We start from the raw sequence: 27,155 nt of genomic DNA, 5'->3' as shown, positions 1-27,155 counted from the left end.
TGCCTTCCCTTCATCCATTTTCCTGGTAACCTCCTCGAAAAATTCCAATAGACTGGTCCAACATGATCAACCACGCACAAAGCCATGTTGACTCTCCCTAATAAGTCCCTGTCTATCCAAAGGCTTGTAGAGTCTGTCTCTTAGTACTCCGTCCAATAACTTACCCACTACCGACGTCAAACTTACTGGCCTATAATTTCCTGGATTATTTTTCGATCCTTTTTTAAACAACGGAACAACATGAGCCATTCTCCAATCCTCCTGCCCCTCACCCATAGACACCGACATTTTAAATATATCTGCCAGGGCCCCAGCAATTTCAACACTAGTCCCCTTCAAGGTCCGAGGGAATACCATGTCAGGTCCTGGGGGTTTATCCACTTTAATTTGCCTCAAGATAGCAAGCACCTCCTCCTTTTCAATCTGTACAGTTTCCATGATCTCACTACTTGTTTCCCTTAATTCCATAGACTTCATGCCAGTTTCCTTAGTAAATACAGACACAACAAAAAAAACCACTTAAGATCTCCCCCATTTCCTTTGGTTCCGCACATAGCCGACCACTCTGATCTTCAAGAGGACCAATTTTATCCCTTACAATCCTTTTGCTCTTAATATACTTGTAAAAGCTCTTTGGATTATCCTTCACTTTGACTGCCAAGGCAACCTCATGTCTTCTTTTAGCCCTCCTTATTTCTTTCTTAAGTATTTTCTTGCACTTTTTATACTCCTCAAGCACCTTATTTACTCTGTTTCCTATACATGTCATACAACTCTCTCTTCTTCTTTATCAGAGTTGCAATATCCCTTGAGAACCAAGGTTCCTTATTCCTATTCACTTTGCCTTTAAACCTGACAGGAACATACAAGCTCTGCACTCTCAAAATTTCTCCTTTGAAGGCTTCCCACTTACCGATCACATCCTTGCCAGAGAACAACCTGTCCCAATCCACACTTTTTAGATCCTTTCTCATTTCTTCAAATTTGGCCTTCTTCCAGTTCAGAATCTCAACCCTAGGACCAGATCTATCCTGGTCCATGATCAAGTTGAAACTAATGGTGTTATGATCACTGGAACCAAAGTGCTCCCCTACACAGACTTCTGTCACTTGAACTAACTTATTTCCTAACAGGAGATCCAATATTGCATCCCCTCTAGTTGGTACCTCTATATATTGATTTAGAAAACTTTCCTGAACACTTTTTACAAACTCTAAACCATCTAGACCCCTAACAGTATTGGGTGATTGACCCGTAATCAATAATCAATATTGATTAAGATGTTCATGATTGTCACTGTTGTTTTCCCCCAGAATCAACAAAAAACAACCTGCTACATGTTCTATTCCTCAGCTACTAATCTTTCCACCTCCAGGCAACGGAGTGCAACTGCTTGCAACCTACCTGATATAGGACCCCAACTGTCCAAGCCAATGTTTCATGGTAATGTCCAATCAATTCTCCACAACCTGCTTCACCAATGCCTCCTTTACCATGTACATAACCTGACCTGACCATTCCTCACATTCTGCCTCACATTACCTCTCCGCTCCGTAGAAAAACAGAAAAGTATGCATTGTGATCAGAGATGAAGGGAGCTAGGGCTTTACTTTTTGGAGAGAAGGAGAATGAGAGGAGACATGACAGAGGTGTACAAGATAATAAGAGGAATAGATAGAGTGGATAGCCAGTGCCTCTTCCCCAGGGCACCACTGCTCAATACAAGAGGACATGGCTTTAAGGTAAGTGGTTGGAAGTTCAAGGGGGATATTAGAGGAAGGTTTTTTATTCAGAGAGTGGTTGGTGCGTGGAATGCACTGCCTGAGTCAGTGGTGGAGGCAGATACTCTAGTGAAGTTTAAGAGACTACTAGACAGGTATATGGAGGAATTGAAGGTGGGGGTTATAAGGGAGGCAGGGTTTAAGGGTCAGCACAACACTGTGGGCCGAAGGGCCTGTACTGTGCTGTACTATTCTATGTTCTATGTTCTATATTCTGTGCTTGAACTGAGTCCATAAATATGCTTGTTATGCACCCCCTTATTCTGTTGTTCTCTGTCCTTCCTCCGACCACCATCAACAAATGTGCTTGGTGAGACTTACCCCTTCTTCACCTATTATTCCCTTACTTGCTAAGCCATTTTGGATTTTTTTCAGTGATGATTTGAATTTAAAAGTTTTGTCTTTGTTTTCAATTCCCTGCATGCTATGCTGCTTTTTATCTCAATAACCTCCAATTCTATGTATCATCTAATGTCTCTGTATTCCCCCAGTGCAAGATTCATTAAGAGCCCAAGTCTTATTGCCTTATATTAGATGCCCTGTGCATTCAACTGTCCAGACCCTAAGCTGTGGAACTTACACCCTAAACATGTCTTCCTTCAGGCTTACCACTTTCCCAAAATCAACAGGATTAAAATATTAATTTGTCTGGCATCTTCCCCCTTCCTCTTCAGTCCTGAAGAACTGTCTTGGCCTGAAACATTGACCGTCTATTCATTTCTATAGATGCTGTTTGACCTGTTGAGTTCCACCGGCATTTTGGATTTCCAGCAAATGCAGACTTTCTCAAGTTTATTCTCTTGTCTCTGTTATGCTTTGTAACTTCAAAACATTAAACTAATTCAAAGGAAGGCATGGCAGCCTGAAATACGAGTCCAAATTCATGTTTACTTTAGGCGAGGCATACACATACCAAATGGTAGCATGGTGACGTATGCAATTTATGTACTTATACAAGGGGTGATTGATAAGTTCATAGCCTAAGGTAGAAGGAGTCAATTTTAAAAAACCTAGCACATTTATTTTTCAATATAGTCCCCTCCTACATTTATACAGTTAGTCCAGCAGTCATGGAGCATACGGATCCCTTCTTTACAGACGTGGTCCACAGCAGGGGTGATTGATAAGTTCGTGGCCTGAGGTAGAAGGAGATGAGTTATACTGCTCTCGTTACATGCGCGTGCAGTTCAACTTTTTGAGTGAAAATGTAGAAAGTTGGAAGTTAATAACTCATCTCCTTCTACCTTAAGTCATGAACTTATCAATCACCCCTGCTGTGGACCACTTTCTGAAGGTCCAAGACGCCGACTTCTACAAAGAAGGGATTCGACTGCTTCACAACCGCTGGACTGTGTATAAATGTACAAAAATCAGTGTACTAGGTTTTCTAAAATTGACTCCTTCTACCTTAGGCCACAAACTTATCAATCACCCTTTGTACCAATAACCTGTAATGAATTATTTAGATAGACAAGAATGTTTAATCAAACAATATATATACAAGAATATGCAAATACCACTGAAATATTAAATACACAACAGTCTGATTATCCTCCTGGATAACATCTTAGGACATTTTACTAATAATGTATTCAGATATTTGTTGTAAGTAAGCAGGATACATACATTAAAAAAACAATATAATTCTCATTATATTTTCAGTAGAAATTAATGACAGAGTTAGTTCAGAGCCATTTTAAGATTATGCATAATTATTTGGCCCCCTTCTGATCAAGCCAATTTTATAAAATAAAGTAAAATGGAATCATTTTGTAGGTGTATTGTAATAAACATAGTATTAGGAAGATCTTTGCAGATAATTTGGTTTACAGTGGTTATTGTTCAAATAATTGAAGCAAATTACAGTGTTCACAGTACTCAAAAAATATTATGGCTTGTGATATCCCATGGTTTCAATAGAGAACCCATAATCTCTGTAATCAACACAAGTTTCTTCCATGCGATTGAGAAGCCAACATAACGAACAATCATCTTTTTCCACAATGATCAATTTACTCTTGGAAATGTTGAAACTGATTGAGAACAGATGTAAGATAATAGCTCACTTTCTATGCAGAGCATAAAGTCCTCCAGGCCCAGCCTGTTTCTCTGAAAACTTCAGTTTTCTCTGCTTTTAAAAACAGCATGCTTTCTTCAAATGCAGATTTTTTGTTGGTGGACAAGTCAATTAAATTGGATAAACCTGACACATGTTGAAGGGGATGGGGGGGTTATATTGTTGGAGAATTTTGACATCCTCTAGCTCTAAGTAAATTGATTATACTCTTGTTCTCAAACGTTTCAGAAGATATTTACTGTTTGTTAAAGACAAACTAGGTCAGGAACAGCACAACTAATGGAAAGATTGTGAGTGGAATGGGGAAGAACCTCTTCATTGATCTGTTCCTGAGTTCAGCCAATGTGGCCATGTTGACCACAGAAAGCAGAGCAGTGGTGTCCATTGCCTTCTTAGAGACTTTCCAGGACTGCAGAACACCACAGAGGCTGGAGTACAGCTTGGAAGCAGAGAGCAATATTTAAAGTTCCTTCTTGAAATTCAAGATTATTCAAGATTGCTTTTGGAAATAAAGTTATCTTTTTAAAAAAAAACCCACCAAAAATGGAATCTGAGGACAAAGAGTACCAGATAGCCAACGTCTTCACAAAGAAGGTGGGGTGTGTATGGAATGAGCTGCCAGAGAAAGAGGTTGACAGAAGTACAATCTATGGTCCAGGTACAGGTCAATAGCAGTAGGTAGTTTAAATAGTTCAGTACAGACTAGATGGGCCAAAGGGCTTGGTTCTGTGCTGTACTTTTCTTCGACTCTGTGACTCAACTATTTAAAAGACACGTGGATCAGAGGGTATAGAGCCAAGCATGAACAAGTAGGATAGCTTGGTTGGCACAGGAGAGTAAGGCCAAATAGACCTATTTCCATGCTATGTTACCCTATGCCGATGAATTGTTAGGAATTATAAGGAGCTTTGACCCAAAAGCAGAGCAGCAGAGACAATCTAGCAGCAAGTAACAGCTTTAATAATAGATGGCAAAGTAACAAGCCACAAAAGGACACAAAGCAAGAGAAAACAGAAACTAAACACAACAGGCAACCAGGTAAACTTTAGGCAGGGAGCTTGAAAGATCGGAGCAACTGGTTGAGACTGGCTGGTTCAACGAGTGGCAAAAGACCACATATGTGAACCTGATTTAAGTAGGTTGCAGGTGATCAGCCTGGAAAGAGTAGCAGGTAAATCTTATTAGCTTACTGGAGACTGGGAGTTGCCTACATATGCAGGCTAGGAGGTGTCAAAGGGAGCTAGCCTGACAGGACTCTGGCAAAATCTGGGTGCTGGGGGAGCTGCATACATTTTCTGCCTGCAGACAGAAGAGACTGCACTTGCTGGTCTAAAAAGTAAGAAACAACTACTGGATGAAGTCAATAGGTCAAGCAACATCAGTGAAAACAAATGGTCAATGTTTAGAGTTGAGGCTCTCATCAGTTTAGCCAAATACAAATAGCTTTTCTCTTGTATCCAATGTCTATTCTCATTTGTTATCACTTAGGAAGAACAATGTTTGCTTGCTTTTGTGTTGGCTTTCATGCCTCTGAATCAGAGGTTTGTCCATTTTTATCTTTCTAGATACTAATACACATTATTTGGTTGGATCATTTCTTGCTATGGCAAGGGACTGCTGTATTTTCACTGATGCAGTGATTGGGATAAAGCATTAATCTATGCAGCTTTTAACTTTGGATATTAATGAAACTACAGTACTGTGCAAAAACCTTTGGCATGTAAAAAATTCTGTAGCGCGAAGATACTTTTAAAAATAATGAACTGAAAAGTTTCTAAATATCAAGTATTTACTTTAAAGAACAGTAACTAATAAAACCTAAATCAAATCAATATTGACCACCCTTTGCCTTTAAATCTGCATCAATTCTCTTAGGTGTACTGTTATGCAGTTTTATAAGAACGTCAGCTAGTAGGTTGTTCCAAGCATCTTGGAGAATTTGCAACAGTTCTTCTGTGGACTTTGGCTGTTTCGCTTGCTCCTGTCTCTTGAGGTATACCCAGACAGCCTCGATGATGTTGGTATCAGGACTCTATGAAGACCATACCATCTGAAACCATATAAAAAATAGGATGCCTAAGACTTTGGCACGTTTCTGTATACATACAAAAATGGATTCAACGCAGAAAATGCAGAGTGTATTCTTCAGATCAGGCAGAACCTTTGGAAAGAGAAAAGTGGTTACTGTTTAAGATCAAGAACCTTTTAAAGATGATGAAGTTCTGAAGGATGATTAGTGACATGGAATATTAACTCTTTTGCAAAAAGCTCAGCAGTCAGGCAGCTTTTATGGAGACAAATGAATCGTTGATGCTTCGAATCAAGGGCTGAAATTGTTGACTGTCCGTTGTCTTCTCCAAATGCTGCCTGACCTGCTGAGCATCCACAATATTTCAGTAATTTTAAAGGTATATTTCAGGCTTCCAACACAAGCTTGTTTATCTTTTTTGCTTTTCAACTCTTCAAATGAAATTTTTGCAAAGACTATTTTCACTCCACCTGTCCAGAATTCTGTTCACCTTCCTAACCCCAGGATGATGAATTCCTTCATCCCCTCAAGTTCATTTTAGTGGAGGAAAGGGTTAGTGTAGAATATTTTCATTAGACGCTTAAAAGAACTGGAATCACATCGTAAGTATTCATGAAACTGAAGATTATTTCTCTCACTTCCTTTTTTGCATTGGTATCCTGCCACGGGAGCAGACAGTTTGATTCAACATTATTGCTTCAGTCAAGGGCATTGCAATGGGAAAGAGAAAGGCACAATCCACCATCACAAATATTATAGATGATTTTCAATTGGAAAAGAGGGAAAGAAATTAGATTGCAGATTAAAATGATTTAATTGTTTTTTTGCAGTTAAATTATTTATACTTGTGGACTATTTTCTCTTTGAGAAATCTGTTATTTTTGAGTGTTGGCTCAGAGCTCCCTCAAGACTGAGCCTTGAACTATTTGCAAATTCTCTACTGGAAAGATTCTTGGACCACATCCACGTAATTTTAGTGACCAACCCTTTGGAACAGGCATTTGTTCCTGAAAATGGAATCAGAATCTCAAAGAAACTGTCCTGTACCCGTCTTATAAATGTAATTGCAAAGAATGCACAACTTAGCCTCTACTTCCTCAGGGGTCTGTGGAGATTTCGCATGTCATCAAAAACCTTGAGAAACTTCTACAGGTGAGTGGTAGAAAGTGTATTGACTGACTGCATCACGGCCTGGTATAGGAATCAGGTAGAAGGTGCAAAAGCCTCAGGACTCACACCACCAGGTTCAAGAGCAGTTACTACACCTCAACCATCAGCATCTTGAACAAAAGAGGATAACTACACTCATCTATTGAGATGTTCCCACAACCAATAATCCCACTTTAAGGATTCTTCAGCTTGATATTTCATGCTCTTGTTTCAGAGTTTTTTTGCCTTCTATGTTCTACTTGATCTTTCAGTAATCCTTTTTTCATTACTATTCTAATTTGCTGAGTATGCCTGAATAAAAAAGAATGTCAGGGTTGTATATATTGACATACTGTATATGTACTCTTATAATAAATTTTACTTTGACCTTTAAGAATCTGGCTTATTATCACTGTCCTAATACATGTAATTTTTTTTGTTTGCAGCAGTGGTACAGTGTGAAGACAAAATTAATATAAATTACCAAATAAGTAAATAGTGTAAAAATATAGTCTTCAGGTAACGTTCATGGACCATTCAGAAATCCGATAGCAGAAAGGAAGAAACTATTTCTGAATAAATCAGTGAGGCTCTTTAAGTATCTCTCCCTTCTCCCAGGTGGCAGTAACAAGGAGTGGGAAATTCCTGAATAGTGAGGATCCTTAATGATGGATGCTGCCTTCTAGAGGCACTGTCCTATTCTGGCGAAGAGGGATGTGTCCATGATGGAGATGGCTAAATCTACAATATTCTGAAGTCTGCAGCAGTTCTGTGCATTGGTGATTCTGTACCAGGCCAGTCAGAAAGCATTCTGCCGTACATCTATAGAAATTTAATGTGCTGACATACCAATGCTCCTCCAACTGCCACTGCCATATCTCCTTTATGATTAACATAGAAAAAAAAACACAGAAAATAGGTGCAGGAGTAGGCCATTCAGCCCTTCGAGCCTGCACCGCCATTTATTATGATCATGGCTGATCATCCAACTCAGAACCCCGCCCCAGCCTTCCCTCCATACCCCCTGATCCCCGTAGAGAGTCTAGGACAAGAGGGCACAGCCTCGGGATAGTGGGGCGCCCTTGCAAAACAGAGATGTGGTGGAATTTGTTGCCACATGCAGCTGTGGTGGCCAGGTCGTTGGGTGTATTTAAGGCAGAGATTAATAGTTCTTGACTGGATGCGACATCAAAGGTTAGGGGGAGAAGGCCAGGAAATGGGGTTGAGGAGGAGAGGGAAAAAAAAGGATCAGCCATGATTGAATGGTAGAGCAGACTCGATGAGACAGATGACCTAATTCTGCTCCTTCGTCTTATGGTCTAATGATTGCATCAATGTGTTGAGCCTAGTTCAGAATCTCTGAGATGTTGACACCCAGGAACTTAAATTAAATCTGCATTAGTGAATAGAAATTGATAGGTGAACTGTAGGCTGTTGTCTGTTACATGTAGCCTTTGAAGCTTGGCTGCTGTGGATTACTACTAGCTAAAGCTCACAGAGCAGCACATTCCAGAATGTTTAAAATATTTATTAAGACCATGGAAATGCAACAAATAAAACAACATAGGTAAATCAGTTTGTTATTGTCACAATTGCCAAGGTACAGTGAAAAACTGTTTTGTACATCATCCATAAGGATCATCTCATTGCATCAGCAAATTGAAGTTGTCCAAGGAAAATCAATAATTAAATGCAGAATAAATGTTGCAGAGGCAGAGAAAGTGCAGTGCAGGCAGACAGTAAGGTGCAAGGCATAGCAAAGTAGATTTTAAGGTCAAGAGTCCTTCATATTTTGCTAAGGGACCATTCATCAGTCTCAAAACAATGGGATAGAATGAATAATACAGTATGGCAGAGTGTTTTCAGGATTTTGTATCTTCTGCTGAATGGAGGAAGTTGGAGGAGAGAGAGAAAAGGGAGAATGTCTGGGGTTGGTGACTGCTTTGATTATGTGAGATTTTTTGTTTATTGAGATAAGGCGTGGAATAGACCTTTCCGGCCCTTTGAGCCACACCGCCCAGCAATCCCCGATTTAATCTGAGCCTAATCATAGGGCATTTTGCAATGAGCAATCACCCTAGCAACCAGTATGTCTTTGGACTGTGGGGTGAAATGGGAGCATCTGGAGGAACCCCACTGCGGCCACGGAGAGAACCTACAAACACCTTACAGGCAGCGATGGGAATTAAACCTAGCCACTGGTACAGTAAAGCGCTGTGTTAACCATTATGTTACTGTGCTGCCCAAGTTCACGGAGGGGAGGCTGTGTTCCGGGTTTCCATGATGTACTGAGCTGTGTCCATAACTCTGCAGACACAAAGACTACATAAAGGAAAAGGAACTGATATTAAATGACATTAAACATTGTAAATATAAAAGATCTCACCACTTTGCACCTTAGACAGTTCTAATCCTTAAATGTAATTATGAATTCGACTCATCCTTTTCTCTAAGGCTGGTTCTGGAATTAATTCACTCCAGGCAGCATGTTTCCTTCCATCTGTGTAGGTTTTCACTTCTGTCCATAGTTTCCTTGTAAGATCAAGTCTTTTGCAATCCCAAGTGTCTGATGGTTCTGAATGTATCTCACCCTTGTGATCATTCAGAGGAATGTGTGCCAGGGAATAAATCAAGTACTGATGAAGGGTCTCCACCCAAAATGTCAACCTTTTATTCACTTCCTGACCTGCTGTGTTCCCCCAGCATTTTGTGTACATTGCTCTGGATGTTCAGCACCTTCAGAATCTGGTGTTAATAAATCCTGTCACGGCTTTGTGCAAATTAATACCATTTGCATTGAACGTTCCTTCTTTTCCTATAAAAAACTTCCTCTGACTTTATGGTCTGATGAATTGCTACTCACCAGCCTAAGCCTCACCTCCAATTACACCATCTCCAATTAATTTGCTACATTCAGGTACAGGTACATGAACTATTCAAAATAGTGTTGATGGTCAGCCATTAGAAGAACTTTGATGGGATAATGTCTGTACCTTCCAGAACTCTGTGAAGTTGGAGAATAGGTGCTACTCTGCAGTTCCTGTGTTTACCATTTTCAAAGGCTGTTGGAGATTCAACCAGACTTGTTGGAGTCGTCACCATTATCTATCTGTTGACCTGCGATTCTTGCTGACATTCACATCACAGGAAGCCAGAGAAGAACATATTATGCTATATACCAACTTGCACTAGGTTATTTGGTATTTCCTTTAAGCTAATAGCTCATTTGAAAAGTTCACCTCTGAGCCCTTTTTTTTATAGCACACTGGGGTAAGAAATTTGACGAAATTTTACTCCAGGAGGCCGGATACAAAATTAATAACCTACTTCAAAAACTTATAAAAATTTGTATCTATTCATTATGATTATTACCAGAGAACAAAAACAATTCATTACCTTTACTTTTCTCTTCTTCTATTCTTCATTCTGGCTCCCATCTTACTCCTTCTGTTTCCTCAACTCCCATATACACCACCTAGATCCCCTCCTCTTTCTCTTTCACTCGTGGTCCACCCTCCTCACTTATCAGATTCGTTCTCCTTCACCCCTTTGTCTTTTGCAACTATCACCTCCCAGCTTCTTATTTCATCACCCCTCCCGTATCCACCCACCTTCCCCTTCACCTGGTTTCACCTATCACCTACCAGCTTGTACTCCTTCCCCTCCTTGTCACCTTCTTATTCTGGCTTCACTTCTCTTCCTTTCCAGTCCTGACGAAAGGCCTCAACCTGAAACACAGACTGATTATACCCGCCTGAGATGCTGCCTGACCTGCTGAGTTTCTCTTGCATTTTGTATGTGTTATTCTGGATTTGCAACATCTGTAGAATCTTTCGTGTCTATTTATCGGCAGCTTCAACGTTGCCCTGTATCCTGATGTAAACATTTCCTATTTATTGATTCTCATGATTAATGGATATCTCTTAATTATGATAGACTGCATTATTTTGATTTGTTAAAGCAACTTTCCTGTTTACAATGCAATAGCATTAACTGCCTAAGAGATTCAGTGTTTCTGCATGCCGTTAGTTTCAAAGATCAGACTTAAATGTCAAGTGACTTCAAATGAATAAAGTCTAAAAATGTTGATAATTATCCATATTCCTCTCTCATTTCCAAATACTGATTTTCTTCTCTATCAGATGATATATTTATTTCTCAATGACTGTGATTTTGCAGAACAATACTGACATTTCCAGCTGTCAAACTTTTCAGTGCTGTAGCAAGAATAAGAAATGGACCAATTTATTTTTCCTAATACTATCGTCATAGAACAAGGCACAAAGAAATTGCCATTTAGCCCAATTAGTCTGCTAGATTTGTCTTCAGCCTAGTCCCATCTACATGCACCCAGACCATAGCCTTCCAAATCCTGCAGTCAAATTATTCCTAAGTGTTACAGTTGAACTCCGATTTACCTCATCTACAGTTGCACCACTCTCTAAGTGAAGAAGATCCCCCACATATTCCCCTTAAATATTTCACCTTTCACCCTAAACCTGTGACCTCTTGTTCAAGTCTCACCCAAAATGAGAGGAAAAAAATCTGTATGCATACACCCTATCTATACCCCTCCAATTTGTTTATCTCTATAAGATCTTCCCTCATTCTCCTACACTCCAGAAAATAAGGTCTTAACGTACTCAACCTTTCCCTATAACTCAGGTCCTCAAATCCTGGCTAAATCCTTATCAATTTTCTCTACACTCTTTCAAACTTTTTGATCTCTTTCCTGTGACCAGAAATGCACACAGTACTCAAAATTCAGCTTCACCATCATAACATCCCAACTTCTGTAGTCAGTACCCTGATTTATGAAGGTCAATGTGCCAAAAGAACTCTTTATGACGCCATCTGCCTGTGATGCCACTTCCAATAAATTATGGGTCTGTATTGCCAAGTTACTCACCACCTCACAATTCACTGTGTATGTGTCTCTCTGGTTTGTCTTCCCAAAGAAAACCACCTCGCATTTGTCTTGTAAGTTCCATCTGCCATTTTTCAGCCCACTTTCCCAGCTACCATCAGGCAGGAGGTACAGAAGCCAGACATCCTATATCACCGGGTTCAAGAACAGCTTGTTCCTTCAACTATTAGTTCTTGAAGTAACTGGCAAAAACTTAATTACCAGAATTTAGCAACGCTATGAATACTTGGCACTAAAATTGACACTTTTCTCTTTCTAATTGTATGCTTTCTTGTAAATATTGTACCTAATTTGTGCTTAATTTATGCTCTTCTTATGGATGCTGCTTATCTGATAACATGTGCCTGTGATACTGCTGCAAGGAAATTTTTCATTACACCTGACCATACATGTGATTGTTCACATGACAATAAATGTGACATTGAATTTGGCAAAGCCTGTAAAAGGACAATTAATTCCCTTTTTGTTCTTAAGCATTGCCCAGGATAATTTAGGAAATTTGCCCACTCGTTGTGACACATTCCATGAAGATGTCCAAATCCACCTGAAAGAGAAGGCAATGCCTCAGCTCAATGTGTTAAGCAACAAGAAGCCCCCATTCTATGCAGTGTGGTGTTCCTTTCATACTGAACTAGAATTCAAAGAATAAGACAGAACTTCACCTCAAACTCAACCACCACAGCCAAAATCCACACCAGACATTTATTTATTAAGATACAGTGTGGAATAGGCCCTTCCAGACCTTTGAGTCATGCTGCCCAGAAATCCCCCAATTTAATTCTAGCCTAATCGTGAGAGAATTTGCAATGACCAATTAACCTATCAAACAGTACGTCTTTGCATTGTGGGAAGAAACCGGAGCACCCAGAGGAAACTCACGTGGTCAAGGGGAGAACATATAAACTCTTTACAGGCAGCAGCGGGACTTGAATCCAGGTTACTGGTACTGTAAAGTGTTGTGCTGACCACTATGCTACCATGCTGTCTATTTGCCAATCACAAGTTTCTGTTTGCATGCAAGGTAACTGGAAATTAACCTGGGCTGACTAGAAGCATTTACCATTACTCTTATACCAATTAGCAGCTCGGTTGTATTTCTTAAATGATTTACCCACAGTGTCTGATAAGGTATTTACTTATTGTAGAATAGTCCATCAAGTCAATCCCAGCTCCCAACAATCCCTTTACACCATTTATTTCTCTGTAAGATGTTGCAGGGTACAGCAACTTCTTTTCATCCATCTCTTGACTCACTTTTTGATCATGAATTTCATGCCGTGCAAATAGATTCGGGCAGTAGTTTTGAAAGGGAGAGTTTTCTTTAAGGTAGAGATCCAAATAAATAATCACTTCCATTTAGTAAGTCTGAAATGGCTAATTATTAATTTATGAAGCAAAGGAATGATGGAAGATTTGTCTTAATGCAAAGGTGAGCAGGCCATTTCCAGAAACGGAATTAAAAGCAGGGTTAAATTGAATTTATATAAATTAGACAAATAATATAGATGTGGAGATCTGTGGAGAAGGGGCAGTGGAATGAAATTAACTCCTGCAGAGGAGATGTTTATTAATCCAAGGATCCTTGTCAAGGAATGTGTTATTCTCAATCTGTTCAGGAATGGTAAGTGGATTTAATTATTTGAGGGTTATCTACAAACGTCACATTAGAGAGGATTGCTGCAATTGTTCCTGACAAACAAAACTCATCGACACCTACTGCATACCAATATCCAATAAAAATGTCAATCATATTGTTCCTAAAGGACCAATCAATTGAGTACAAGAATTAGCTTGAACAACTTATGTCACATTAAGCTTCCAATACCCCCCTGCTGGTTTGGTATCTCTAGCTATCTGTTTGTATTTAAATATTTATGGGTGATTGAAGAGGTCCATGGGGATCAAGTGACTGAACAGTCTTGTTGGTTATTGGCCTATGGTAACTGTTGCTCATTGAATTATACTGTCATAGAGTCATAGAGTGGAGTTCTACTGCAGTAATTTTATATGTTGCAGTATACAGCTGCCTCAAAAATACTAATTTCATGACTTATGTGAGTGATGATAAACCTGGTTCTGACATGGGCCTCTATTGTGGATTGAGAATGGGAAGGGGGAAGAAGCAGGGAGTCATTGTCGGGAAAATGTGGAAGGACAAGAGGAGGGACAAGGAAGTACCAGATTGCCATTCTGTAATGCTCAATAAACCTGAATAAACCAGTTGTTTGGAATCAGATGACCTTGCCTGGTGTCTTAGGGCTGGGTGTTTCTGCATCCGTGCCACCCGGCACTCCTTCTCAGCACCACTTGTCCCACACCCCTTCCGCAGCGCTCCACTCTCGCCATTCCCAACATCTTCCACTCCCATCAGATTTACAAACTCCCTCCCTGTTCTACGTCGACAAATACTGCGCAAACCTCTTAGCCATTCTAGCTATATATATGTGCCTAAGGCTTTTGCACAGTACTGTAGAACACTAAAGCACAGAAACATGTCCTTTGGTCCATTTAGTCTGTGCCAAACCATTATATCCCATCGAGCTGAACCTCGACCATAGACCCATCTCATTTCAGTTCCAAGTCACTAAGATCACATTACTTCCCCATTCTGATGTTTGGTATGAACAACAAATAAATCTCTTCTTCTTCTAGTGATGTTGAATGGCGGTTAGCAGACCAACAGAAGGTGCATTACCACCACCTACTGAGCAGATTTCAAACACAACAGATACTGTTCTTCCAGAAAGTCTTACTCCACCATCCCTTTCACATTTGTGTCAATACAACCTCACATTATACTATGAGTATTAAAATCCCCTGACCATTAGTTAAAAAACTACTAGCATTCCATTGTAAAAAAGAAAAAAAATAAGGAAGAAAAAATGTAAAAAAACATTAGCAACCCTTCTTTGAAGTCTAAATGTCATTTACCTATCCTTGTAAAGCACCATTAGTAACTTCCAGAATTAAGTCTTGACTTGACTTGACTTTATTACTTACATCCTTCATATACATGAGGAGTAAAAATCTTCCTGGATGGTAGCAGCTGGACAGTTTGTGGTTGAGGGGACTGAGGTCCCTAATGATCCTTCGGGCCCTTTTTCCAACCTGCCTTTGTAAATGTCTTGAACTTTGGGAAGTTCACATCTACAGATGCACTGGGCTGTCTGCACCACTCTCTGCAGACTCCTGCGATTGAGGGAAGTACAATTCCCATGCCAGGTAGTGATGCAGCCAGTCAGGATGCTCTCAATTGTGCGCCTATAGAAAGGTCTTCGGATTTGGGGGCCCCTAACAAACTTCTTCAACTGTCTGAGATGAAAGAGGCGCTGTTGTGCCCTTTTCACCACACAGTCAGTATGTACAGAACACGTGAGATCCTTGGTGATGTTTATACTACGGGACTTAAAGCTGTTCACCCTCTCAACCCCAGATCCACTGATGTCAATAGGGGCTAGCCTATCTCCACTCCTCCTGTAGTCCATAACCAACTCCTCTGTTTTTTGCGACATTGAGGGAGAGGTTGTTTTCTTGACACCACTGTATCAGGGTGATGATTTTTTTCTCTGTAGGCTGCCTCATTATTATTTGAGATTAGGCCAATCAGTGTAGTGTCATCAGCAAATTTAATTAGCACATAGGAGTTGCGAGTAGCAACACAATCATAGGTAAACAGGGAGTAAATGAGGGGGCTTAGTACACAGCCCTGAAGGGCACCTATGTGTTGAAGGTCAGAGGAGCAGATGTGAGGGACCCCACTCCTATCCCCTCCCGTGATCTGACAGGCCAAGTTATTTGAGCTTCTTGTCGAGCCTGGAGGGAATTATAGTGTTGAATGCTGAACTGTGGTCCCGGAACAGCATTCTCACATAAACATCCTTCTTCTCCAGATATGTGAGGATGGTGTGTGGAGTGTGTAGTCTTTTATCACTCAATATTTTTCTGCAGCTATTAGAATAATTTTAATTTTAGTTTGTGATGTACAATTGACCACATCTGCAATGAAAGTAACAAATTTTAGTTTATCGACAATTAACAAATCCTCTGTTATAAAATAATGCAATTTACCCAGTGACTTAAATATATCTCTATTCTGGTTATTAATATATCCCACTGACACTGTTTTCTGTACTTCCTATAAAGCCTCTGCATATGAAATGCCCATTTCTACTCAAACATATTACCCTTCTATGGCTTTCTTATGTACAGGACACCCTGCATAAACAGAGCTATGTTCTCCTCCACATTTGCTACATTTTAGCCTAATACCTTCTCCAAAATTGCATTAATCATGTTCTCCATCACATCTATCATACTACTTTATAGCCTTCTACTGCTATATGACCAAACTTGTGGCACTGAAAACATCACACAGGGAGAGGCACCTACAGTATATTCAAACCATATAATTCATTTAGCCTAAATTAACACTGCCTGAAAACTTTTTTCCCATCAAATTTAATCAATACCAATAAGCTTTCTGTTCTTACTCCACCACAAAACCTTTAAAAATATTTAGCATCTAAACTTCTCCCCCCATTAAATTATTTTTGACTTGATCCATGTCGGTAGGGGTTAGAGGCACTCCTGTGATTACTCTGCAAAGCCACTGTCATTCAATATAAGTCATTAGTGTTATTTTTCTTGCTCCCACAGCTGCGTTACTCCCAAAGCTTTCTCACATTGCTTAGTATCTTTACAAAATACTAAAAGTGCCCCATCTTTAAAGGTCTTGCACCCACAATATCTCCTAACATTTTTTTTTCAAATCCTTATATAGTCTAATTGAATTGATATCGGAAACAGGCCCACATTCAAAACTCAGCAAACCCTAAACTTTTCATTCCTTCTTTTATTTAAATCATGTCTACTGTCTTCATCACTAGATGATAAACCATTACAATCCTCAATTTTCCATTTTCCAGAAACCTGCCACTCACTTTCCTCCATACAATCCCTATCACACAACACTGTCTCAAATTTGATACTTCCATTTTCTTCATTACTTCCTGACGTCTCTACCCTGCACTCCAAGTAGAGCTAACAGACTGGCTACACATGACAATCAACAACAGATCAACTAATCCACCTTCTGAACCTCTTGACCATGTCTGCATGCTTTTATACATTGAGTTGCCGTCGCGTGATTGGTTGATTAGATATTTGCAGGTGTACAGGTGTATCTAATAAAGTGACCACTGAGTGTATATAAGTCAGAGAAGTAAGATTTCCTCCTTGCTTTCCATAACACTGACAGCATCTTCACATAGAATAACTTATTTTGAGTTAAAATGTATTTTAATAATGCAGCCGTGCAAAAATATCATTTTGTACACGGTATCATCCCCAAAACAGTTACAAGAATGAATTACTCCTTCACTACTGCAGTGAAGTATAAGTCCAGATGATGAACTCAGCTCCTTTAACTTTAACACCAGCATTGAAAATTATAATAAGTTAGTCAAACAGGAGAATTCTAATTATATGTGATGTTATGTCTGATTCTGGCATGCAGTGTAGTGATTAAGCTCTTTCCCTTTGGCTCAATAAAGCTGGTTTTTTCCATCTAATTATGCTGAACATTCTCTCCAAACTTTGTAATGAAAAATGGGCCCAAAGTTTAGAGTTAATCAGCACAGGGCTAGAGAGTGTTAGATGAAAATTAACAAGCCTCAAGGGAGACAAGACGATAGAAGAAACTCCCCAATTCCGTATGTTTGGTGTAGATGTCCACTCAAAGCAAATTATGAAATTGTAAATTCCTATACAAGCATTTCTAAAAGAAGTGCTGAAGTGTACTAAAATACTTCAGTAAAGTTGTGATTATCTGCTATGGCAAAGAGCCATACAGTCATGCATCACAGAAACAGGCCCTTCGACCCAACTGGTCATTGCTGACCAAGATTCACCTCGACGCAAGTTCCATTTCCCTCTATATGAGCCAGTTTGGCTCATTTCCCACTTATGTACCTGTCCCCGTGTCTTTTAATAAAAGCTAATATACCTGCCTCCATAGGACTATGTCCATTCAAACCAGATCTTTCAATACACTACTCACTTCCTCTGGCAACTTATTCCATCCAATGGTAAACCTTTCTCCATTTCACTTAAATTGTACCGCTTAGTTTTCAATCTCCAAGCGGGTGAACTGTGGAGGGAAAGGAATTATTGATGATTTGGGTCAAAACCCTACATTGGACTCAAAATGTCATTATTTCCTTTCCTCTAACCAGATATACCCATTGACTTGGAACCATGTTGATAGATTCTTGATTAGTTCGGGCATGAAGAGATAAGGGGGAAAGGCAAGAGATTGGGGCTGAGAGGGATCAGCTATAATGAATGACCAAATTTTCTCCTATATCTTATGGTCTTATGCTGCTTGACCTACTAAGTTCCTCCTGGAGTTTGCACATTGCTTCTGCCTCTATATTCTTTTGTTCTTTTTGTACCTCCAAGAACCTAGGTCTAAGGCTCTGTAATTCATTCCCCAAATGTCTTTGCTAGAGCATCACTCTCTCTCCTTTTGGGCACAACTTAAATATTTCTCTTTAACTAAGCATTTCTCCCCATGAAATAGCTCCTGTGAATTTGATTGAGTGCATTACAGGGCACTGCAGTGGTGCCTCACAGTGTCAGAGACCTGTGCTCAATCCTATCCTTTGGTGCAGTGTGGGGTTTGCACACTTTCCTGCGATGCCTTGGGTTTCCTCTGAGTGCTCTGATTTCCTGCCACATCCCAAAGACATGGGTAATTTGCTGCTATAAATTACTTCTTATGTGTGGCTAACTATAAAACATGGGGAGGGCTTGAGAGGTGAGAATGTGGGGAGAAATGCAAAGTAGGATTAATGTAGCATTTGTGTAAATGTATTCACGAAAGTTGGTGTAGACTAGGTGGGCTATTTCATAAGACCATAAGACATAGGAGCAGAATTAGACCATTTGGCCCATCGAGTCTGCTCCACCATTCAATATGGCTGATCGTTTTTTTTCTCCTCGTCAATCACAGTTTCCAGCCTTCTCCCCATAATCTTTGATGCCATGTCCAATCGAGAACCTATCAACCTCTGCCTTAAATACATCCAGTGATCTGGCCTCCAAGCTGCATGTGGCAACAAATTCACCACCCTTTGGCTAAAGAAATTTCTCCGCATCTCTGTTTTGAAAAGGCACCACTTTATCCTGCGGCTGTGCCATGCTATATCTCTCTGAGAGTCTTGGATTCTATGAGAGTGATTGTATTATTGGCCTGAAAAAATGAAATTTATAGAGTACTATAGCATCTCAACAGGCCCTTCAGACCATCTAGTCCATGTTGACTTGCCCATCTGCCTAGCCCTGCCCACCTGTACCCGGACAATAGCTCTTCATGATTAAATGCCTCTTGACTGTTACAATCGAACCTGCACCTGTCATTTCTGTTGTTAAAATGTAACATGGTTATAACATTTAGCACCACTGCCAAATTTGATTTCTGTCAGACGTAGCATGGAAACAGACAAGACAATCTAATAAGTTGTCCCAGTGTCTTAGCTAATATGCAGCTCTTCCAGTATGCTTCTTAGTCTTAATGCATATTTATCTTCCTGTTTGGCATTTCTTTCAGATTGAGTATGACTTGTTTCTGGTCCAGTTTTGTGGATTCCAGGGAGATAAACTCGGGAGAAATTGTTGGTATTTGGTTTCTAGACATCTAATTAAGATAGCTCTGAAAGGCAAGAGTGAATTTCATACAGTCAGTTAATATGATCTGGGATGTGTTGTTTGAAAAGACAGGTGAAATGCATTCAATAAAATATTTCATAAAGGATTTGGATACATACTTGAAGAAGAAATTGCAAAACCTTGGGAAAGAGTAAATGGGGCAAGTGTCAACTCTTTCAAAAATGCAACAGATTCAGGGTGAGCCTCTGTGTGCATGCTTTTACTTATGCTTTCTTTTCCCAGAAGTATAAGTTGTAAAGTTTCACAGGTTTAGGTCAAATAATTCAACAAAGTACATTGACTGAGCTCCACTTGGAATTCATCATTACAGATAACATACTTTCCCGCTGAATCACAGACAAAGCTTCATCCAGAACCTGCCATGAGAAGACACAGAGTAACTTTCTTATTTGATTTTAATTGTCCCTTTTACATTGCAAAGTAACTATCTCGCAATAAATCCAACTAATCCAAAATTTATAGTACCATATTAAGATGTAGTGATTTTTCTTATTTGATTTTAATTGCAGGGTTACCATCCCTCAGCAAACCCACATGAAAGCCCAGGCTAATTTCTTGATGGTGTTCTGTCAATAAACAGAGAATAAAGGGCTCTTTCTGGAATAACTGATGAATACACAGTCCATGTTGTTGCAAAACATCAAATCAAGTGTTGAACTTCAGTCTTCAGAATAAAACGGCAGAATACTTGCCAAGAGCGCAAGGAATGAATGTAACAGAAAAAGAATAGTGGGAAGTCAGAAGTACAGTCTTGAAAGGCTAAAAATATTCTGCGGAGGAGGCTACAACTGGAGAGAGGAAAATAATTAAATCGCCAAGTCAATCTAGTTGAATTCAATTTATTGCAATGTGCACAAGTATGATGAGGTACAGGTGCAGGCATTGTCCTTCAGCTGAGGTGGGAGAAGTTATAGATTCTAAGCAAATAATGAGACAGGCAAGACTTTGGTTAAAATACATAGAAACATACATAGAAAATAGGTGCAGGAGTAGGCCATTCGACCCTTTGAGCCTGCACCGCCATTTATTATGATCATGGCTGATCATCCAACTCAGAACCCCGCCCCAGCCTTCCCTCCATACCCCCTGACCCCCGTAGCCACAAGGGCCATATCTAACTCCCTCTTAAATATAGCCAATGAACTGGCCTCAACTGTTTCCTGTGGCAGAGAATTCCACAGATTCACCACTCTCTGTGTGAAGAAGTTTTTCCTAATCTCGGTCCTAAAAGGCTTCCCCTCTATCCTCAAACTGTGGCCCCTCGTTCTGGACTTCCCCAATATCGGGAACAATCTTCCTGCATCTAGCCTGTCCAATCCCTTCAGGATCTTATACGTTTCAATCAGATCCCCCCTCAATCTTCCAAATCCCAACGAGTACAAGCCCAGTTCATCCAGTCTTTCTTCATATGAAAGTCCTGCCATCCCAGGAATCAACTTGGTGAACCTTCTTTGTACTCCCTCTATGGCAAGGATGTCTTTCCTCAGATTAGGGGACCAAAACTGCACACAATACTCCAGGTGTGGTCTCACCAAGGCCTTGTACAACTGCAGTAGTACCTCCCTGCTCCTGTACTCGAATCCTGTCGCTATAGATGCCAGCATACCATTTGCCTTTTTCACCGCCTGCTGTACCTGCATGCCCACTTTCAATGACTGGTGTATAATGACACCCAGATCTCGTTGCACCTCCCCTTTTCCTAATCGGCCACCATTCAGATAATAATCTGTTTTCCTATTTTTGCCACCAAAGTGGATAACTTCACATTTATCCACATTAAATTGCATCTGCCATGAATTTGCCCACTCACCCAATCTATCCAAGTCACCCTGCATCCTCTTAGCATCCTCCTCACAGCTAACACTGCCACCCAGCTTCGTGTCATCCGCAAACTTGGAGATGCTGCATTTAATTCCCTCATCCAAGTCATTAATATATATTGTAAACAACTGGGGTCCCAGCACTGAGCCTTGCGGTACCCCACTAGTCACCGCCTGCCATTCTGAAAAGGTCCCTTTTATTCCCACTCTTTGCTTCCTGTCTGCTAACCAACTCTCCACCCACACCAATACCTTACCCCCAATACCATGTGCTTTAAGTTTGCACACTAATCTCCTGTGTGGGACCTTGTCAAAAACCTTCTGAAAATCCAAATATACCACATCCACTGGTTCTCCCCTATCCACTCTACTAGTTACATCCTCAAAAAATTCTATGAGATTCGTCAGACATGATTTTCCTTTCACAAATCCATGCTGACTTTGTCCGATCATTTCACCGCTTTCCAAATGTGCTGTTATCACATCCTTGATAACTGACTCCAGCAGTTTCCCCACCACCGACGTTAGGCTAACCGGTCTATAATTCCCCGGTTTCTCTCTCCCTCCTTTTTTAAAAAGTGGAGTTACATTAGCCACCCTCCAATCCTCAGGAACTAGTCCAGAATCTAACGAGTTTTGAAAAATTATCACTAATGTATCCACTATTTCTTGGGTTACTTCCTTAAGCACCCTGGGATGCAGACCACCTGGCCCTGGGGATTTATCTGCCTTCAATCCCTTCAATTTACCTAACACCACTTGTAATGGCAGGATGGGTGAAGTGGAGCCAAAGAGCAAAGGGGTTTATCTTTGTCAAGCTGTTAGCCGGGAGTGATTTGCTACTTTCATAGAGTTCAAAGGGTTACGGAAACAGGCCGTGAGACCAATTGGTCCATGCTGACCAATATACCCAACAAAGCTCGTCCTATTTGCCAGCATTTTGTTCATAACCTTCTGAACATTTCCAACCCATTTAATTTCCCTTTGGATTATGTCCTTTTCCATGTTTTCTGAAAGATCTTTCTCATCTCACATACATTTCTAGTAGACTTTTTGTTGCGTAATGAGTGGTTAGATATATTATGAATTATTTATTATAATTATTGAGAGAGAGCACAGAATAGGCTCTTATGGCCCTTCAAGCCATGCAGTCCAGCAATCCCTCAATTTAATCCAACCCTAATCATGGAAGAGGAAGGGAGCAGTTACTCTATTGGGGGTATTCTATAGGCCCCCTGGTAGCAGCACAGATACCGAGGAGCAGATTGGAAGGCCGATTTTGGAAAGGTGCAAAAATAACAGGGTTGTTATCAAGGGTGACTTTAACTTCCCTAATATTGATTGACACCTGATTAGTTCCAAGGGTTTGGACAGGGCTGAGTTAGTTAAGTGTGTCCAGGACGGATCCCTGTCACAGTATGTTGACAGGCCAACTAGGGGGAATGCGATTCTAGATCTAGTATTAGGTAATGAACGGGGTCAGGTCACAGATCTCTCAGTGGGTGAGCATCTGGGGGACAGTGACCGCCGCTCCCTGGCCTTTAGCATTATCATGGAAAAGGATAGAATCAGAGAGGACAGAAAAATTTTAATTGGGGAAGGGCAAATTATGAGGCTATAAGGCTAGAACTTGTGGGTGTGAATTGGGATGATGTTTTTGCAGGGAAATGTACTATGGACATGTGGTTGATGTTTAGAGATCTCTTGCAGGATGTCAGGGACAAACTTGTCCCGGTGAGGAAGATAAAGAATGGTAGGGTGCAGGAAGCATGGGTGACAAGTGAGGTGGAAAATCTAATCAGGTGGAAGAAGGCAGCATACATGAGGTTTAGGAAGCAAGGATCAGATGGGTCTATTGAGGATTATGGGGAAGCAAGAAAGGAGCTTAAGAAGGGGCTGAGAAGAGCAAGAAGGGGGCATGAGAAGGCTTTGGCGAGTAAGGTAAAGGAAAACCCCAAGGCATTCTTCAACTATGTGAAGAAAAAAAGGATGACAGGAATGAAGGTAGGACTGGTTAGAGATAAAGGCGGGAAGATGTGCCTGGAGGTCCTCAATGAATACTTCTCTTTGGTATTCACCAATGAGAGGGAACTTGATGATGGTGAGGACCATATGAGTGAGGTTGATGTTCTGAAGCATGTTGATAGTAAGGGAGAGGAGACGTCGGAGTTGTTAAAATACATTAGGACGGATAAGTCCCCGGGGCCTGATGGAATATTCCCCAGGCTGCTCCACGAGGCGAGAGAAGAGATTGCTGAGCCTCTGGCTAGGATCTTTATGTCCTCGTTGTCCAAGAGAATGGTACTGGAGGACTGGAGGGAGGAGAATGTTGTCCCCTTGTTCAAAAAAGGTAGTAGGGATAGTCCAGGTAATTATAGACTAGTGAGCCTTACATCAGTGGTGGGAAAGCTGCTGGAAAAGATATTTAGAGATAGCATCTATGGGCATTTAGAGAATCGTGGTCTGATCAGGGACAGTCAGCATGGCTTTGTGAAGGGCAGATCGTGTCTAACAAGCCTGATAGAGTTGTTTGAGGAGGTGACTAGGCATATAGATGAGGGTAGTGCAGTGGATGTGATCTACATGGATTTTACTAGGGCATTTGACAAGGTTCCACACGGTAGGCTTATTAAGAAATTCAGAAGGCATGGGATCCAGGGAAGTTTGGCCAGGTGGATTCAGAATTGGCTTGCCTGCAGAAGGCAGAGGGTGGTGGTGGAGGGAGTACATTCAGATTGGAGGGTTGTGACTAGTGGTGTCCCACAAGGATCTGTTCTGGGACCTCTACTTTTCGTGATTTTTATTAACGACCTGGATGTTGGGGTAGAAGGGTGGGTTGGCAAGTTTGCAGGCGACACAAAGGTATTGTAGGTAGTGTAGAGGATTGTCAAAGATTGCAGAGAGACATTGATAGGTTACAGAAGTGGGCTGAGAAGTGGCAGATGGAGTTTAACCCGGAGAAGTGTGAGGTGGTACACTTTAGAAGGACAAACTCTAAGGCAGAGTACAAAATAAATGGCAGGATACTTGGTAGTGTAGAGGAGCAGAGGGATCTGGGGGTACATGTCCACAGACCCCTGAAAGTTGTCTCACAGGTAGATAGGGTAGTTAAGAAAGCTTATGGGGTGTTAGCTTTCATAAGTCGAGAGATAGAGTTTTAAGAGTCACAAGGTAATGATGCAGCCTTATAAAACTCTGGTTAGGCCACACTTGGAGTACTGTGTCCAGTTCTGGTCGCCTCACTATAGGAAGGATGTGGAAGCATTGGAAAGGGAACAGAGGAGATTTACCAGGTTGCTGCCTGGTTTAGAGAGTATGGATTATGATCAGAGATTAAGGGAGCTGGGGCTTTACTCTTTGGAGAGAAGGAGGATGAGAGGAGACATGATAGAGGTGTACAAGATAATAGGAGGAATAGATAGAGTGGATAGCCAGCGCCTCTTCCCCAGGGCACCACTGCTCAATACAAGAGGACGTGGCTTTAAGGTAAGGGATGGGAAGTTCAAGGGGGATATTAGAGGAAGGTTTTTTACTCAGAGTGGTTGGTGCGTGGAATGCACTGCCTGAGTCAGTGGTGGAAGCAGATACACTTGTGAAGTTTAAGAGACCTCTAGACAGGTACATGGAGGAATTTAAGGTGGAGGGTTATATGGGAGGCAGGGCTTGAGGGTCGGCACAACAATGTGGGCCGAAGAGCCTGTACTGTGCTGTGTTATTCTATGTTATATCTATATTCTATAATCTATAATGACTGATTAAACTACCAACCAGTACATCTTTGGATTGTGGAAGGAAACCTGAGCACCCAGATGAAATCCACGTGGTCACAGGGAGAACGTACAAACTCCTTACAGGCAGCAGCAGGAATTGAACCTGGGTCGCCTGTACTGTAAAGCCTTGTGCCACTATGCTACTGTACTGAGCCTTAAGTCATTAGTGTAGGTTGCAAACAATTAGATGGTCAAGACTTAAATCTTGATCTCTGCAGTCTCCCTCGAGTGGCTTCCAGTCACCTCTCTATTTTCTTTTTACTGACAACTCTGTAATCCTTTTTAATTTACTGCCTTTGATACATGAGCCTCAGTCTTTGTAATAGCAGTTTGGGTAGCATTTTATTGTGTCGCTGTCCACTGCATACAACAGTTCTCTCTTACCTACCTGATGCACCTCCAAAAAGCTTCAAAAATTGTTAAAGCATAAATCTTTCACAATACGATGCTATGCTGAAGGTCTGAAATGTCAAATGTATTCTTTTCCATAGATGCTGCCTGGCCTGCTGAGTTCCTACAGCATTTTGAGTGTGTTGCTTGGAGTTCCATTATCTGCAAATTTTCTCTTGATCATGCTATGATTGTTTAGTCGAAGGACTTTGTTTCTATATTCCATAATGACAATATAGCTATATTTCTAAAGGGAAATAAAGAGTCAAAAGAAGTCTCTGCAAGAGCTGTAAGTAGTGATAGTAACCCATCACCGGTAGCAGCGGTGGCCTTGATCTGAATATGGAGTAGTGATCTTGATGTGAAGTTGACAGAGTCAGTGTTGATTCTGTAAGTTTGTGGAACACCGAATTTAAAGATCTAAGTGCCTTCCCCATGATTTTATTAAACATTGACCAGTGTCCGAGGATAAGGAGATCAAAAATTTGGGCTAGGACAGAAAGATGAGATAATCGGAAGGATATTTTGTCTGAATAGTTGAACGTTGGAGTTAAGGTTTATTCCTCTTTGGCCTATTTTGTTTTTCTTACAGGGAAAGTAATACTACTTGAGGAGCATTCTGAAAATGACGAGTCCCATTACTGTAGTCAGGACATCCCCAGATGAGTTAACCAATACTATGGAATTAGGAAGATAGAAATAGTAATGTTGATCATGAAGCTGGTGACCAGTGGTGTGCCAGAGGGTTTAGTGTGGACCCAGTTACTCATTATTTATATATATAATATGGATGTTAGTGGACAAGGCTTGATCGGTTATTTCGTGGATGACATAAAATTAGGAGGTGTTATTGATAGTGAAAAAAATTATTGTAGATTACAGAGGGATATTGATGAGTTAGAGGAATGGCAAATGGATTTCAATACAGATTAGTGTAGGCAATTCACTTGGGAAGTCGAATCATCATGGGACTGATGCCATGAATGCTACAGCACTGGGGCGTGTAATGGAACGGAGGGATTCGGGAGAACAAACACTTAGTTTATTTATAGTATTACAAACGGCATCACATGTACACAAAGTGGTGAAAAAGATATTTAGTATGTTGGCACTCATCAGTCAGAATATTGAGTATTGTAGTTGGGATATTATGTTCCAGCCATATACGTTGTGGGTGAGGCTGCACTTGAAGTACTGTGGTCCAGTTTTTGTTAGCTGTTACAGAAAAGGTTACAAAAAAACAAGAAAGAATACAGAGAAAAATACTATGAGGATGTTGCCAGGACTAAAGGGCCAGAATAAGAGGAGAATTTGGCAAGGCTGGGTCTTTATTCCTTGGAACATAAGAGATTGAGAGCAAATTTATAGATTTTTGTAAAATTATGAGAGGAACAGGTAAGGTAACAGTCTTATTCCCAGGGTTGGAAAGCCCAAAGCTAGAGGGCTTACATTATGGCAAGAAGGGAGAGATTTAGAAGGGTCCT

The sequence above is a fragment of the Mobula birostris genome, chromosome 7, assembly GCF_030028105.1.
Source record: "Mobula birostris isolate sMobBir1 chromosome 7, sMobBir1.hap1, whole genome shotgun sequence".
NCBI lineage: Eukaryota > Metazoa > Chordata > Chondrichthyes > Myliobatiformes > Myliobatidae > Mobula > Mobula birostris.
This window is presented reverse-complemented; position numbering follows the sequence as displayed.